This window comes from Lipotes vexillifer, unplaced genomic scaffold (assembly GCF_000442215.2).
Source record: "Lipotes vexillifer unplaced genomic scaffold, Lipotes_vexillifer_v1.1 scaffold199, whole genome shotgun sequence".
Classification (NCBI taxonomy): domain Eukaryota; kingdom Metazoa; phylum Chordata; class Mammalia; order Artiodactyla; family Lipotidae; genus Lipotes; species Lipotes vexillifer.
The window spans coordinates 159,546-178,100 of NW_006799924.1; the positions used below are offsets into that span (position 1 = coordinate 159,546).

General features: G+C 42.5%; 1 pseudogene across 1 annotated transcript; it reads left to right on the forward strand.

The window, feature by feature from the left end:
- Positions 1 to 4,061: 4,061 nt before the first annotated feature.
- LOC103073928 (spermatogenesis-associated protein 2 pseudogene) lies at positions 4,062 to 5,919 on the forward strand (annotated as a pseudogene). Its single transcript, XR_457144.1, has one exon. The product of XR_457144.1 is annotated as a spermatogenesis-associated protein 2 pseudogene (transcript).
- The last annotated feature ends 12,636 nt before the right edge of the window (positions 5,920 to 18,555 follow it).

Below are 18,555 nucleotides of genomic sequence, written 5' to 3' on the forward strand. Positions count from 1 at the left end.
GGTCATGTTGAAAATGATGCGGCTACTCAGGGAAAAATGAAGAAAACCAATGCCATCTCTATTTCCACACAAATTAACTTCAGAGGATCTTACAGTTCTCCCAAACAGTTCTTGCACGTCTGGCTTGAGTAGTGTCTGCATTTCCCTGTCCTACAGCTGCCTCCATCTGGAATTTAATATGCACTCATCTCTTTTCCATTCCAGGAGGGATATGTAATGAAAATCTCCATATTAGTCATCAGCTGTCAACATTGACAAATTTCAGTTACCATCCTCTGGTAGCAGTTCACACTAGAGAAGGAAATCAGGATGGCACACTGGGATAGAATACTTGTGACAGATCTATTTGAATTGCCTTTCTTATCCACATTTAGCCTCTATCATTTTGACAGGAGAAGGAAACTCACAGAGAGGGTAACTTTTTCTGCCAGTGATAAAGCGGGATGAGATGGGGAAATAAGCTTCTAGGAAGACACTAGGTAACACGTACCAACATATAGACTGGCGTTGATTGCTGGGGATGCTTTCCTTTCACTGTGAGGCCTGTGGTGGTAACTTTCTGCTTATCAAAATACTTTGCATTTAATCAGCTGCCTGGATGGATGCTCCTGCTGGTCGTCCATAAATTATTCATCAATTAAAAAGACTTGGCATGATCTTTTTTTTTTGCCTCATTTTCTGAGAGATGAATTTTCAAGAGCCCATAGCGGTAGTTTCCCTTAGTGAGTTCTCATTTCTTCTCATTCCTTGCAACAATACTGTTCATTTAGCCTTTTGATTGCAGCTTGATGGTTGCATCAGAGGCTACCTCTGCAATGATGGATCATGTTGAGTTGTGCTATTTTGCTCTTGCTTCATTCTTTTTCTTTAATCCGGACAGATCTAAGTGCTTTTCTCAAAATAAGGAGAAAATGTTTTTCTCTAATAAAACATGTCAAAAAATCATTTATGGCCTCTGGGTTTTCACAGACACATTTCTCATGGGATTTTTCACTGTGGGTTCTATTCCTTCAGTGACCTGGTTTCTGTTATGATCCAGTCAAAATGAAATTAAGGTATCTTTCTGTAATAACAATTTGCTAATATTTATTGGCCCTAGCTATACTTCACGTTTGGATTACAATAGGTAACTTATTTTAATCATCAGAAACCCCTGTGAAGTAGATACTGTTATTATCCATTTGTTGCAGATGAGAAATAAGCTCAGAGGTTTTTAAGTAGCTCTCTCGTGGTTACACAGCTAGAAAATAGTGAACCTGGGATTCATTCTCAGGGAGTCGGACTCCAGAATGATTCCCAATTTCTGCGCTGCACTACACATTGGGAGTTCATGTCTGCAATGTTTTATTAACCGTTTTAGTCATTATTACTGCCCTGCAGAAGAATGGCATCCTCCTGGGGACTTACAAATTCATTATTGTTTTGAAAACTAGAAAGAAAGGATAATGTGGTTTCACCTATCTCTGGAAAAGACCAAAACAGCTAAGCTAGAGAATTAACGGCCAGTGACAAGGACAATAGTTAGATTTGAAAAAATTAGTAAAGAAGTTGACTAAGGCATTTCTGAATTTAGGAAAGAATAGCACCAGGAGTGAAAATGGAGCCAGATGGACCCAAACGTATCTATCCATGACTTCTCTGTAGTCTTTTCTAGATATGGAACCACAGCATTAGCCTGGATTCTTTCTCTCTTCTATCCCCTCTTTTCTCCATTAAGTTTTTGTTCAGGCTGGATCCAGAGTATTCTAAGAGTTGTATTCACACAATTATATGATAAGGGAAGACATGTCACTTCTTAATTCTAATCCTTAAACTAATGCAACAAAAACTGTGCAAACTGCTATGCAAATTAGCATAGTCCTCCTGAATCTTCAGGGTGTCAAATGGATGTTCCTTTCACCGGAAGGACTCTGAGAAACAAGTTATGAGTAAGGTGTTAATGAAGTTTCAATTTTGAGAAGGCAGTTAAGACAGGAGACAGAGCATGCAGAGCTGTGGATGCCTGCCCCAGAAGGAGGCAAATGACAATCATTATAAATCATAGTGGAATTGAGAGGGGTTAAAGAGGTAATTAAAATCTTTCTTCTGAATAGAGATTGCAACCTTAAAGTTGAAAGACTGGCCTTGGTGGAATTTAATAGAACTCTTCCTAATTATTAAAAGGATAAACCCCATCATTTGATAGAGTGTTCCTTTTTAAATGCAAGCAAATCAAAACCACCCCGGGGCATGTGAATTACTGTGCTCATTTATAAACTATAAAGTGCCTTATATTTAAGAGAATGCATATGACAAGCTGAAGTCAAATCTATGAATATATTTAGATTTGCTAGTGCCAAGATTTCTTACACTTTTTTAGGAAATATCTCAAATGAGATATAATGCAGCTCTGGAAATACCAGGACTCATTTAATGCTTGCTGCTTGGTATAACCAAGGAGTCTGTATAAAGCAGGATTGTCTTTAGAATGATTAGTATGTTAGCACAGATTTGAGTTATAAATATCATAGTTATCCCTGCCCGTGTGTGTATGACACATATATCATGTAGCTCTCCAGCACCTGACATATAAGGCTTGGGGAGGGGCTTACATTTATTGCATACGTATTATATAGTAGGAAATGTTTGGTCTCTGAAAATTATTTTATTGAACTCTCCAAGCAGTTTTGTCCATAAGGCTTCATTAGTACTGTTATACATATGAGGAAACTGAGACTCGGAGAACTGAAGTCAGATGGCCACAGGTCATAAGACTGTAACTGTAAAAGCTGAGTTTAAATTCAAGGTCACTGGCCTTTAAAGTAAATACTTTCTATTATTATATCTTGCTGTCTTCTAGAATAATATAGGTACTTCCTGTATATAGTAGGTGCTTAATAAATCTTTGTTGTATGAACGCTGAAGAATCAATCCATATGTACTCAATGGATTTGAAATTTTATTGAGAAAAAGTGGAATAAAGTACAATTAAAAGCAACATGTGAATATTATTAAAATGATAGATGTAAACATAGATATGATAACGTTTATAGAAACTCAGCAGAAATTGCTACTATTGAAGTATAGTATTTATCAAGGGACTCTTCTCTGAGAAAAAAACTTTGCTTTTTTAAGATGTGCAATTCCTAAATAAAACTTCCTCTCCACATCTTCTTACCAACCCCTTCAGAAAAACATATTACAGTTTTTCAATATTACATACTAGAAGGTGCCTAAAAGCCTACTTATCCTGCAGTAGTTTTATCTCAGCACATTTTCCTTTCAGTAATAAGGTAAATTAAGACCACCTTCAGGTGATTTTTTGTTTTTGACAGACTACACAGCCAACCATAAAGTTCCCCCAGTAAAAATGTCCTCAAGTGAAATGCTCTCCTTAGGTCCTCAAGAAAATTTTAGGACTGGCAGCGTGTCCTCAAGAATAAATATCTCATTTAAGTAAGGCATGCTTGACCTTGAGAAGCAGCTGGGGATTCTGAACAAGCCATGTGACTTCCCAAAGGCCACAATCAATCTATTGCTGACTGTGTGTTGACTGTATCTTTGTGAGTCCTGGAAAAAAAAAAAAAAAAAAAGTAGCTTTTGGCTTAGTTTATTTGGTTAGAAGGGCCCCTGAAGACCAGTTTGGATGACACAAAAGTCAAGCTACAGCCACTTTGTTTGGGATGATTTGATTAAGGTGCTTCAGTTGGCATCTACATAATGTAAAGTGAATTCCATCAAACTGCAGGGAAGCAGGGCTTCCCTGGTGGCACAGTGGCTAAGAATCTGCCTGCGAGTGAGCCTTTAGGCCCCAAAGCGGCCTCTCTGCTGACTCTTCGGTCTTCTGCTTCTTCCTCCGACGCTGGCGAGCAACGGCCTCACGCCAGCCCAGGGCGTAGCTGCGTGTGGGCCTCCCTTTGGACCCGCCTCTGATAGACGTCACTTCCTGGTTGAGTGTTTCCGGGTCGCTGTGGCCCCGGGCTACTGGTTTGTGTACACTGCAGCCGGCCGGAGCCGCGAGAGCCCAGCCGGGCCTGGCTCCGGCAGCTGCCGTGGCGTCCTCGGCGGCAGTGCCGGGAGCACTCTGCTGGTCCAGGCAGGCGACATGTCAATGCTTTTAGCAATGTCCCTGCCTCTATCTCAGAAGCCATGGAGGAAATAAGGTAGCCCCCGTCCTTGGATTGGATCGGATGGGGGAGCCCAGTTCAATGGATGCAAAATATAAGGATGACTTATTTCGGAAGTACGTGCAGTTCCATGAAGGCAAAGTGGGTACCACCCCCAGCAAGCAGCGGCCTGGCAGTGATGAGTCCCTGCGGGTGGCAGCCTCGACCCTGCTCAGCCTGCACAAGGTGGATCCCTTTGATCGATTCCGGCTGATCCAGTTCTATGAGGTGGTGGAGAGCTCTCTGCGCTCACTGAGCTCCTCCAGTCTGCGGGCTCTGCACTGTGCCTTCAGTGTGCTCGAAACGGTGGGTGTCAACCTTTTCCTCTACCCGTGGAAGAAGGAATTCAGAAGCATCAAGACCTACACGGGCCCCTTTGTTTATTACGTCAAGTCCACATTACTGGAAGAGGACATCCGAGCCATCCTGAATTACATGGGCTACGTGCTCAAGTTGGGGACTGCGTACAAGCTCAAAGAGCTGGTAGAGACCCTCCAAGTGAAGATTGTCTCCTTTGAACTCTTTCTGGCCAAGGTGGAGTGTGAACAGATGCTAGGAATCCACTCCCACGTCAAGGACAAAGGCTACTCTGAGCTGGACGTGGTGAGCGAGCGCAAGAGCAGTGCGGAGGATGTGCGAGGCTGCTCAGATGCCCTGCGGCGGCGGGCTGAGGGCCGGGAGCACCTGACAACCTCCATGGCCCGCTTAGTGCTCCAGAAGTTGGCCAGCGAGCGGGCAGCCAAGGACTACTACAAGCCCCGTGTGACCAAGCCTTCAAGGTCGGTGGACACCTATGACAATTACTGCGAGAGCCGGAAGCCGCCCCTGAAGACCTTGTTGAGCTTGCGGAAGGAGCCTGTGGCAGCAGACTTGGGGGACGACCTCAAGGACAAGCTCATCCGCCCGTTCCCCTCGCTCCTGACCATGTCCAGCTCCCCCCACGGCAACCCGGATAACCTGCCATCCCCCTCCCCCAACATGGCCTTGGCTTCCTGCGTGGCACGTACTTCTCCGCTCAGGAGGATGTGGATCTGTACACAGACTCAGAGCCCAGGGCCGCGTACCGGAGGCAGGATGCCCTGCGACCAGATGTCTGGCTGGTCAGAAATGACGCCCACCCCATCTACCACAAACGCTCGCCCCCCGCCAAAGAGTCCGCCCTCTCCAAGTGCCAAAACTGCGGTCTGTCCTGCAGCTCCTCCCTCTGCCAGCGCTGCGACAGCCTGCTCGCCTGCTCCCCGGCCTCCAAGCCTAGCGGCTTTCCCAGCAAGGCCTCCGCCCACGACAGCCTGGCCCATGGGTCATCTCTGCGGGAGAAGTATGCAGGCCAGACGCAGGGCCTCGACCCGCCGCTGCCCCTCCACTCGAAATCCAAGCCCTCCCCTGTAGCCGCCTCCCGCTGTGGCTTCTGTGACCGCCCAGGGACCGCCAACACCTGCACGCAGTGTTCGGAAGCCTCTTGCGACGCCTGCCTCAGCACCTACAATTACGACCCCTGCTGCAAAAAGAGCGAGCTGCACAAGTTCATGCCCAGCAACCAGCTGAACTACAAGTCCTCCCAGTTCTCCCGTCTCGTGTACAGATAGACTTGACCTTGCATCTCCCTGCTACAAGGGCTACACCACTGACATTTCTGGTTTCATGGGGAAGAAATGTTAATGCGCTGATCTCAGAAGCAGAGGCCTGCACTTGACCACGTGGTTGTGGGGGCGGGGGGCAACGTGGGAGTTCCTGTATCGACTCAGATATGTCAGCTGATGGCTGCTTTGCCATCTGGCAAGAGAGACTGTGGCACTTGCATTCAGATTCATTTTTGCTAATCACTCCCTGTTCCGTTCTTTTGTTTTTGTCTCTCAAAGAGGATTCTATCTCTGGGACTCTTGCCATGCCGACTGCTCCCACGGCAAAGCCAACTAGGACTGGGAAGGGCCCTCCAGGTCCCCTCCAAATGCCCACCTGGAGTGGCGAGCTAGAGGCCTGTTGGCTTGTGAAATGAGCCCTCCTGCCACACCGGGCCTCATCCACTGGCTCATCCCTCCACCACCCTTTCCCAAACACAAGGATCCCCGGAGGCAGCCCCCGACCGAACTTCCCTGCCTCTCCATGTATCGATGGTGACCCGAGTCCAGGATTCGATTAATGTCATCCTGTTGCCTCCACAGCTCAGTTCAGCCTTGGGGTTTGTGAAGTTGGCTCTAGCGCTCTGAAGGGTGGACCTTCCACACTGGGACTGACACTTCCCCCGTTTCTGTTGTTTTCACATGCCTCTCTTACTTTACTGTAAATAGATATTTTTGAGATTTATTTTTAAATAAATATTCAACTTGCTGTGTGCTTCAAAGTGGTTAAAACATTAACGATGTAGCTATTTATAAAAATACCCCGGGTTCTTTAGTCTTCCAAGGGAGGGGCTCATGCCCTTCCACCTTGTATCCTCCACTCGCCACAGCCCAAGGGTAGAGTGGAGATTGCAGGGGCAGAGGAGGAACAGAGACGATGTCCCCTGAGTTGGTGGAGGGCCACTGTCTTCCCTACAATAAATTTCTAACACCTACCTCCAGTGTGCCCTTAGGGGGTTAGTCCGGGCCGAGAGGTCTGTGCGCCTGCAGACTGTGACAACCTAGTGACAATTCAGGAACCTCACCCTGTGGATCTCCAGCCTGGTCTTTGCCGCTTGCTGAGCGTGAACCTTGCACTCCAAACTTCTTGAGTCTCAATTCAGGAGGAAAGTCGTTTGGGATTCCCGCCACCCCTCTATCTCAGTCCTCTTCTCTTCACCTGTTGCCAGGATTCCTCTGCAGCATTTGTGACCTTTTTGCACTAAAAGTGGGCAGGAGCCGGCGTGCGCCCGTCAGACAGATGTGTCCTGAGATTCTTAGCCGAGCCTCAGCGCTTCTAAACCCGAAGGCCTCTTAAACTCCTCATGTGAATTGCTGACCCCGGATTTCCTTTTGGGGTGCAGAGCAGGAGTGGGGCAAGAATTTGAAAATAAAACTGCTTCCTTGTGAACTAACAGTATATTTTAGCCATAAGTGTTTGTGATGTACAGAACGTTGTAGGAATTTACATGCAGTGGGTTTTCTGATAGAAGGAGGTATTCAGCTCTTGAGCAAACTTAAATCTGGCTGAATCCTGAGGCCACTGTGAATTTGCTGATGTTCTTCCAACTCAGTTGTGTGATTTTAAGGTTTTCAAAATCTTCTATGGCTCTTTTTCTATATATCTAGTAGATCACGTGTAGATATTCAATGTGTATATAAAGCTGAATTTCAACCAACTTTATTACTAAGACCTACCCATTCTGGGGCATTCATCTCTGATGTTCTTCCTTTTCACGTTTCAGAAGTGGCCGTGCCTGTCCCAGTCCTGAGTTTTCTAGTTTTCCATTTCCAGACTGCTCTAGCACTACACTAACTCTTTTAACCAACCGTGATGCCACGTAACTTACACAGCAGACAAAAGTAGGAATAACTAACTTGTCCTGGAAGAGAAAGGCCAGTGTGTGTATCATCACGGAAATACTGTGTTCGTGGACTGGAATAGGAAATGCTGTGACCATGCTCCTCCTCGTTGTGTATCTTATTGTATGAGGTTGCTGTGACTGAGATAAATACACGCTAATTTAAAAAAGCAGATGTGTTGCATTTGATTTCTACCAAGAGTTGAAATGTTGAGAGATGATTTAAAAAAATAAATAAAATAGGGCTTCCCTGGTGGCGCAGTGGTTGAGAGTCTGCCTGCCGATGCAGGGGACACGGGTTCGTGCCCCGGTCCGGGAAGATCCCACATGCTGCGGAGCGGCTAGACCCGTGAGCCATGGCCGCTGAGCCTGCGCGTCCGGAACCTGTGCTCCGAAACGGGAGAGGCCACAACAGTGAGAGGCCCGCGTACCGAAATAAGTAAATAAATAAATAAATAAATTAATTAATTAATTAAAGTAAATAAAGTGTCTTCCATTGTTAAAAAAAAAAAAAAAAGAATCTGCCTGCCAATGCAGGGGACACAGATTCAAGACCTGATCCAGAAAGATCCCACATGCCACGGAGCAGCTAAGCCCGTGTGCCACAACTACTGAGCCTGCACTCTAGAGCCCGCAAGCCACAACTACTGAAGCCCACGTGCCTAGAGCCTGTGCTCTGCAACAAGAGAAACCACCGCAATGAGAAGCCCATGCACTGCAACGAAGAGTAGCCTCCACTCGCCGCAACTAGAGAAAGGCTGCGCGGAGCAATGAAGACCCAACACAGCCAAAAATAAATAAATAAAAATAAATAAATCTATAAAAAAAAAATTGCAGGGAAGCATGTTACCTTTAATTCCTGCCCCGTACTCTTCATTACTATATGAAAAAGTCTTTTCATATCATTTTAGATTATTTCCAAATCATATTCCAGGTGCTCTTACTTTCTTACTTGTTCCTTCAAAAGCTTATTTCCTAATTGGAGGTTTTGAGGCAGCTAAAATAAATTGAAAAATTATAGCATGAAAAAATATTCACTATTTAGTTAATGAATATGTGTAAAACACTTACAAAGGCTTTATATATTATTTCATTTAATCCGATGAGTTAGTTACTCTACCATCCATATTTTGCAGATAAGAAAACTGAGTCGGGGCTTCTCTGGTGGCGCAGTGGTTGAGAGTCTCCCTGCCGATGCAGGGGACACAGGTTCGTGCCCCGGTCTGGGAAGATCACACATGCCGCGGAGCGGCTGGGCCCGTGAGCCATGGCTGCTGAGCCTGCGCTTCCGGAGCCCGTGCTCCGCATTGGGAGAGGCCACAACAGTGAGAGGCTCGCATACCGCAAAAAAACAAACAAACAAACAAAAAAAAAAAACTGAGTCTCAGAAGCTTGAAAGAAATTTTCCAAGGTTACACTTGTAATAAAAGGTGAGTTCAAGTTTCAAGCTAAAACCTGTATTTTTTCAAAATCCATGCTTGTTTTATGACTCTGTGTTATCATCCTTCAGTTTAGGTGGGAAAGCTGTAACCTCACATTGTCTCTTTTATCATGTTTCATCTACTTGTATTCATTCATGTAACAACCATTTATTGAGAGACTAATATATGCAGGTTATTAAAGACTGATACAAGGCACAATGTCCTCTCTCTTCACTTTTTTTCTTTTTTTGCAAAAGCTGAAATTTGGTGTGAAATATCATTATGATCCTTTTTCTTTCTTTTTTTTTTTTTTTTTTTTTGCAAAAGGGTGTTTCCTCTGTGTTGGAGCTTTCCATGTGGATTCTATTTCTAGTTTGGGAAGGGATGCTTGTGTTTTTTCTCTCCTAAATTAGTCCCGCTCTGTCAGTGGACACATCAATCCTTTACCCATATGATCCTTTTTAACATCACTTACTCAGTGATGTTTTATTTCATTTCTTGATCCAAGACAAGCCAATATCCCTTGTCATCTGGTAATGAGCACTTAAAGCATGAAGATCCCTGCTCTTGTCCACTTAAGCCAGCATTTCACACTGGGCTACTCAGTTTCTCTGCATCCCTTTTTGTCCCTGTCTTGCTCTCTTCTGTGACTCTTCTCATTTTAGTTTTTTGGCCTTGATATTCTGTGGACTGGTGTTCAAAAATTACTTCTGCTCTCAGATAAGAAAACACGGTAATCAGAATGATTTTACCTCTCTTTTTGTCCCTCATACACAGATGTTCAACAAGAATAACAAAGCAGTTAATGTTTTATACTGGTCTTTAAGTTCAAGTGAAATCTTTTCCGTATTTCATAGGGATTTCTGGATTCAATATCTTCTTATGTCAACAGCAAAATCTCAGTTTTTTGAGGTACTATACTTTCCCTCTATTACGATAGTTATATTGCCTTGCTACACTTGTATATCTCTATTTCTACCACTATGTTGTATACTCTTTATAATCAAGAACACTGTCTAATTTATCACGGTTGTCACCGCATCCAGGCTTAGCACAAGGCCAAAGAGCAGACACTCAATAAAGATGATTGGTCCAATTTCCTTAACTAATAAATGTATGAACCTTTGCATTGGAGACACATCAATGAACTAAGTCAGACAAGGTCCCTACCCTTATGGGGTTTATGACCTTGAATTTATTTCAGAAAGAGTAGACAGAAGAAAGGGAAAAAATAAGGAAAGATAATCTAATATTATATGAGTAACTGCAGTGTGTGAAGTAATGTTAGCTATCTTATGTTTGCTGCCCCACTTAATGTTTTAGTGGGGCAGGAAATAAATCAATCTTTCATCACAAAGGCAGTAAATCAGTCTTTCCTAAACGTTTGTGTTACATCCTAATATGAAAATAAACCTAAGTCATCAACCTTTTTGGAGTTGTTACTTCTGGGAGTCCTTTTCCTTCAGCAAAGGTAGAAACTGGATTGACTGTTGCTGTCACTTTTGAGTTCATCATTGCGAATAATAAGCATGTCACTTCTTTTCTCTACTGATCTTCTCATCCTTCGGGCATTTGCTGGTAATAACTCACTACTCTGTTGTATTTATTTTAAGAAAAAAAACTTATAACCATGGATCTATAAAACTGCTTTTCCCCTGTCATATCACAATGTGGGGGCTAGGTGGGAGAAATAAGTAGGCTTAACATAGCTATCAAAGTGAGAGTTTTGTACTTGTTGTTGAGGCTACTTTCTTGAACTGAAAGATGATTTCTATTATCTGTTTTCTCTACACACTGTATATGTTAGAGCTAGGGGTTGGTGGAGACTGACTTGCAGGAAGAACACCTCCAGAAACTATATGCATATATTCATTTGACCTAAGGGATTGAAATAGCTTTTTAACCATTTACGGGGAGTCAAGGCCTTACATCAAGATTAGAAGCATAGTTGGAAACTAAAAGGCACTTTCCCTAGGAAATGAGACAGAACGCATTTGAAAGAAAGAAACAATTGTGTCAGGTTAACCCAATTATAGTAGTGTGATTAAATCTGGGAGATGGGAGCCCCAAACCAGGCCTGATGGAAAGTGTAATACCACCTATAGTAAAGTTCTCACAGCAATTGGAGACAAAATGACAAGCGTCTGTTTGTAGATAAAAGAGATTAACATGGAATCTCAGGACTTTGATCACAGAATCTAAAGGAGCTAGATATTGGTTGGGTTTACAAACAATCACAAGAGCCCAAACTCTGCTTAAGTAGAGTGGATGGGAAGAGAGAAAAAATTACCTGTTTTATTCAACAGGGAAGATCAAAGACTCTAAGAAGATGATTTAAAATATACATCATCAATATTGGTCAAAGGGTACAAACTTGCAGATAAACAAGTTCTGGGGACCTAATGTACAGTGTGGTGGTTATAGCTAATGATACTGTTACAGGTGCTACACCAAACTACAAATCTTCTGTACAGCAAAGTAAAGTATCAACAAAATGAAAAAGCAACCTAACACATTTTGCAATTCTAAAATTGTATTGGGTAGAGTATCCTAGTTTGCATATTTTCTCCTTTCAGCTCTTTGAATATATTATGCCACTCCCTTCTGTGCTTCCTGTACTTAGGTATTTCTTTCTTTCTTTAGGTTTGGGACGTTTTCAGCCATTATTTCATCAAATGCATTTTTGACCATTTTCTCTTTCTCTTCTCCTTCTGGGACACCTATCATGCAAATGTTGGTATGCTTAATGTTATCTGAGAGGTCTCTTAAACTGTTTTCATATTTTTATATTTGTTTTCCTTTTTGCTGTTCTCTTTGGGTGATTTCCATTATTCTGTCTTCCAGATCACGTATGCGTTCTTCTGTATCACTTATTCTGCTATTCATTCTTTCTAGTGTGTCTTTCATTTCAATTATTGTATTCTTCAGTTCTGACTTTTTAAAAATGTTTACTAGTATCTTATTAAAATTCTCACTTTGTTCATCTATTCTTTTTCCTAATTCATTTAGAGTTGTTATTACTTTTGCTTCAAATTATTTATCTGGTAAATTGTCTATTTCTGTTGCATTTTATTTTTTTTTCCAGTGGTTTTCTCTTGCTCTTTCAGTTGAGTCCAGTTCCTCTGTCTTCTCATTTTACTTAATTTCTCTGTCTCTTTAAATTTAGGTGAAACAGTTGCCTATTGTCATCCTGAAGATTTGTCCTTATGTGACAGCATCCCTATACAGTCTGTGTGTACTCAGTCACTTTGGCAGGAGAGCTGGATTTGATGTGAACACAAGTCCCCTCTTTCCCCAGGGTGTGCTGTCCGCTACCACCTTGGTAGAAGGTGGGGCTGGAGATGGAGGGGCTAGGGCTGGAGCCAGGTGTAAGGCAGGGTTTCCCCTCTGCTCAGTGGCTCTTGCCACCCTATTGGAGATGGTGTCATATCTCCAATTCCTGGAGCATAAGCCCAGAAGATTGGGTCTGAGCTGTCTCTGTTCATTTTAAGTGTGTGTTCTCCCCTCTCTCTGCATCAACACCCTTGCCCTAGAGGGGAATAGTACTGGAACAAGAGGGGTCTGTGCAGGCTGGCTGCTTGTGATGGGGCATGGGCTGTGGCAGGCCAGCCCCAGACAGAGGTCTGGGCTGCTTCTGATGAGCTGCCTGTGTCAGTACCAGTAATGGCTGCCCCTATCCTACTTAAACTCAGCTTTGGGCCGGAGTACCCTTTGTCCCTCACAGCTATCACTCCCCTCCATTTCTGCCACCCCCACCCTGATGTTGAGTCAAGCTGCTGGGCAGACAGGGCCTGTGCAGGCTCTCAATGTGTGTTGGGGTATGGGCTGTGGTGGTCTGGTTGCTGACAGAGATCGGGACCATTTCCAATGTGCTGCCTGTGTAAGTGCCAGAAGTGGCTGTCCCCATCCCACTCAGACACCACTTTGGGTCTTGGCTGCCTGTTTATTTCACAGCCAAGCATTTTCCTTGCTTGTGGCAGCCCTAGCTCCACTGTGGAGCTGCAATGTGATGTAAGCAGGGCTGGAATGTTCACCCGGCTCAGGCTGGGGCATGCACTGAGCCAGTAGTGGGAAACCAGGCAGCTTCTCAAGCTGCTCTCCATCTGCCCTCTCTGCCCTGCTTTGGGAGCAAGCCACTGCATGTGTGCTCCTCACACGTGAAGTCAAGGCTTTTCAGTTTTCCTATTGGTCCCACTGGCCCTCCAACCAGTCAGGGGGGCTCCTCTTCCCTTTGTCAGAACCCAGAACTAGGGCACCTAATATGTGGCCTGAACCGTTCACTCCCCAGGGCAGATCTCCACCTGTGTTATCTCCTTTTTCCTCTGAGTCCCCTCCTAGGGGCACAGGTTCTGACCTGATTGCTTCTTTTCCCTCCCTACCTGATTCTGTGTGGATATTTCTTACAGTCTTGGTTGTACAGGAGTCCTTCTGCCAGTTGCCAATTCATTTTCAGTGAAAATTTTCTACATGTAGATGTATTTTTCATGTGTTTGTGGGGGAAGGTGAGGTCTAAGTCCTCCTATTTTGCCATCTTGATCGATCACTCTAATTTATCTTCAGTGAGAAAATAATGGATGTCACAGGGTAGCAGCTGGGGCTATAAGTCCATTATACTCCCTGTGGCTGCAGATCAGAGAGGTACATTCTCATAGCCCCCATACTCATGGACCCCAGGGTGAATCCTTGGCTTAAGGAAAAGTAGAAGTTATGATCAGAGAGATAATTTTTACAAGATGATCATCAAATCTACGCCTCTGATTTAATCTGAAGATAATGACTTAAAATGAGTTAGACCCCAGGTATTTGTACTGAAAGTATTTCAAATCTAAATGTACTGAGGATTCTGTCAATGATTGATACCATTTATTTCTTAGTACCTATTCTGAGCTACATATGATACTAAGCAATTTATATTAATTAATTAACTGTGAGGTATTATGATATTCAACTTCATAGTTTAGAAAACTGAGTAAATTTTGCCCATTTATCTAGAAACACAAATATAACTTTTAATGCTTTTATTTTTTTTAGCATATAAATTTCTACATATAAATCTCTATCTACATTACCAGTGGTTGCAACCAATGATCTTGAGATCACAATACTTCTAGAGAAGGAAAGATGGACTTTGGGCAGGAAGGTTAGCCTCCTCTTTGTGACAAAGTCCTCTTCCCTAGTCTATGAGAAATTATTTCTATTTCTTTCTATCTTGCTTAGCAGAATTGTACTTGAGGGAGAAGAAAGCAGAACACAAAACTGAGGTAGGAAACAAAACTTATCCTAACGTTTAAAGAGAATAAGGCCACAAAACTGAAGACTTAAAAACTATCTTCAACCTAAAAGGGAATTATATGGAAAATCCTTATACACTGATGGTGGTACCATAAGAACAGTGTTCATTTGCAGCAGGAAGGTTTAGGTTAATTATAAGGAAGAGCTCCTTTTCATTCTTATTAATCAAAGAATTATGTATATACTGAATGTGAATATGTAAAAAGAGGATACAAACAAGATGTGTTATTGAGCCTTCCATTTCAGAAGGGTGGGTCAGAAATGACCCTTTTGTGCTATTGATACTTTTAAAAAGAACATTCATGTAGTACACTGGCTTTCGAACATCTTTTTATCATACAAAATACATGTATACACACAAACACAAACATATAGTTCATAATGACCATGGCTACCTTATTATCTGCAGTACATTCTGTTTTGTCTGCTTTGTTCTATTCATTTTTGTCCTATCCTATCCTATACTTTCTCGTTAAAGAATGCTAGTCATGGTCAACTCAATTGATTTCACTATCTGCTAATGGCTCACAATTTGAAAAATTGAACCAGTATGTGGTTCAGCTTCCAAAAGACAACTGATTCAGTTACAAGAATCATGACACCATTGAAGAAAGAGGGAAGAGTTGAAAGAGTTGTTGATAGGTAAAGTTGTCACCTTACCTATCACATAGTTATGGAGTAACCGTACAGTAAGGATTTCTTTTTTAGGGTGAGAGAAGTGATGACTGATTCTATATTATGTAAGCAATATCAGTTGTTGTTTAGAGAATAGTTTTCAGTGAATGATGATGAATCACAGATATTCTATTCTCTCTATCGCAGGCATCATACAGAATGCTGAGAATTATATGAAGGTAGCCTGGCCTTGTTTGTAAGAGCTGTTGGATACGTTAACATTAAAAATCAGGGAGCTGCCTTGAAGAGAATGTAGATCAGCTCAGGGCTAGGCTGTAAGATGGCATGAGCCTAAGGCTCAAGGTCTCATGAGTGGTCCATCTTTTCTGACAGATGGACCTAGAAGTTGAACAAGTTAGCCTGGGTCACAGTGATATAGTGGAGTAACATAATTGGCATTGACATAAAAATCTTTATCATGTCAAGCTCAGCTGGTTATTTGTTCAGTGGTTGTTGAGCAAATACTGTTCACTAGATGCTGCTGAATACTAAGCATCCAAAGAAAAGAAAACACAGTTTGATCTCAGGGATCCCACAAAGAAGATCTGCCACGTGGTTATTCAGTTTGCTTCTCTTCTCCCTAAATTCACCCACTCCCTTCCCTGTCTCGCCTTCTTCCTCACTCAGAGGTTCTCCCTGGGCTCTGAGTCATCTTGCCTTCTGCCTCATAGTTGGGCTTGGCCAAAGTGAGTCACCAGTAGAAGATTGGAAAGTGGGAAGAGAGAAGTCAGGGCTTTTCTTTTCTACTCCCTCCACATCTGGACTATGCTTTCTGGTGATGCGTGTTTCCTCCATAACTACAGTTCTTGTAGGACAACCGCTTTCCGTCGCAAGCTCTCAATGTTACAGTAAAGTTCTCTGCCCTCCTTGCTATTCTGTGCCTTTGGGTGCTTGTGATGCCTCACTGTGACTAATCTTTGCATCCTCATCATCTATTTCTGGTTTCATTAACCTTTCCCACATCTTTGCAAACTTATTGTTAGGTCTCTTGAGTCATTTGAGAACTAGTCTGTGTCTGCTGAGACTCTGACTGTTATAGGAGAAGCCATATATAATATAGGAGCAAAATGGAGGAATATCAGGAGAGGGGAACTCTGCAGTGACATTTTTAGAAAGTTTTTTTTTTTTTTAGTCCATGCAGTGATGGGGGCAGGGCTGCTGAGAAAGGTTATTTGAGGTAGGTCATTAATAATTGGAATAAGAGTGTGTTAGACGAAGACTTAACAGAACTGAACCTGACATGATATATTCATTCAGATTTTTACTATTGCGTCTTTTCATTTTTGAATCTTGGCTGAGCTATCTTTCAGTTCAACAAAAATGTTGCCACTTTGGACGTGTTCGTGAGCTCACCTCACATTTATTTACTGGTGAAAAAGAATGATGCACTTAAGGGCATGATGTGCTTTTAGGCTGGACACTAGAGTTATGCCTTTGGGGAATATTTTATTTTTAATATAATGTTCACTTTCTCAGAGTACTATATCTTTAAGGCTCATCCTAACTTCATTGAAGACTGAAAGATGAGGACTTGTGCTAATAATGTATGTAGATGATACAGTTTTCTGTATATTGTTCTATCTACTTTTTGTAATTTTTTAGCTGCTGCAACCTTTTTACCTTGATCCCATTTGACAGGTTGGCTAATTTAGCATGAAAGAGTAGCAAGCAAGATAAAGCTAACTTCTGCACATCCGAGGAAGACATGGACATGCTGGATGAAGCTAAACAAACATGAATCTTTGACCTTCTCCTTTAACTAGCACTCCCGTCCGCTGAGCTCATTATAGGGAAATCTGTTAGCATCCTTCACATGTTGGCAGATGACTGGTACTGAGCACATGCTGCTAGCCCATCAGGGGATCAGGAGAAGCCCAGTTTGTGCATGACCCATCACTGCTAAATAGCAGATTCCTGCAGTTACTTGCATTACACAAAACTGCTTGATGCACATTAAAGAGAAACTTTTTTTGAACCCCATACTCATTAGCTTTTTTCTCTTTAATTCCGTTTTCTGACTTCTGTGGTGAGATTGCCTTCAAGTCTTATCATATGTGCTCACACTCTGAGCAGCTAATGAATATGCATGTTGTTTGGGTGAAAGGGTTGTTGCGTACTTTCTTGAGTAGGGTAAAGAAGGGTGAGAATGCATTATTGTTCTCTATATGAAATACCAGTGAATCATGTGTGAAGACAAGGCATGTCTTGTCTTCATAATTATCTAATCATTAATACCTTATTTAGGAATATCTACAATTCAAATTTAGTAGGGCTGTAAATATTGTTTTACAGGCCTAAAATGAATATTAACCAGAGTTTGAGTTAAGTAGAACTAGTTGCCCCAAATGAGGTGCTAATACATCTTTTACAGGAGTCTCATGTGACTGTGAGGGAAGATTGAGGAGTGACTAGATTCGGAATTGAAGCATGTCAACATAATTTGACAAAGTCTGAACAAGGAAACATTATCCAAGGTCAAGAGATCTTTTATTGTAGAGGATACAGTGAATTGATTCCATTTAGAAGATATTAAACTAGGTAAACCATCAAAATGTAAAAGTTAAGGGAGGGCTTCCGTGGTGGCGCAGTGGTTAAGAATCCACCTGCCAGTGCAGGGGACATGGGTTCAAGCCCTGGTCCAGGAAGATCCCACGTGCCATGGAGCAACTAAGCCCGTGTGCCACAACTACTGAGCCTGTGTTCTAGAGCCCGTGAGCCATAACTACTGAGCCCGTGTGCCACAACTACTGAAGTCTGTGTACCTAGAGCCTGTGCTCCACAACAAGAGAAGACACTACAATGAGAAGCCTGTGCACCCCAACTAAGAGTAGCCACCGCACACTGCAACTGGAGAAAGCCGGTGCGCAGCAACAAAGACTCAAAGCAGACAAAAATAAATAAATAAATAAATAAAATTTTTTAAAAAAAGCTTAAAAGTTAAGGGAAAGCACAAATAGGCTTACTTAAGCTAGGTTAGGAATTAGGTGTCCCTCAAAACCCACGTGTCGTATGACTGCGTTCTAGACTGTGGTATGGAAATAATATGCGCCACTAACAGTCTTGGTTTATAATCTTTCATATGAACTCCTCCTTACTTATTATTACTGATTGGAATAGAGATAACTTGCGGGAAAACTTTGGAAGACATACCCTGAAGACGGCAAAGCTTCCATCAGTTTGTATCTTTGGATGATGTCATTAAAAGACTTTTCTGGCCACCTATTTACTTGCCCCATATTTTTACATGAACAATAAATAATCTCCTATTGGCTGACACTATTTGTTAAAGATGTTAGCTTTACCCTAATGAAAACAAAGTCTGAAAACAATATAGAATATATGGCAGTCACTCATAAACTTTTTACAGGGTCGTGAATCCTTCTGAGAACCTTTTGAAAGTTATGGAAACTTTTTCCTTAAAATGTTTGCATTCAGCATTTATGTAACGTTTTGCAAATAATTTCCTGAACCTTATGAAGTACATGCCTGGATGTTAAAGATGTTTTAGGATTTCTAAAGAATCTTAAAATTCAGGCATGGAGCAAATGATCTGTGGGGGTCA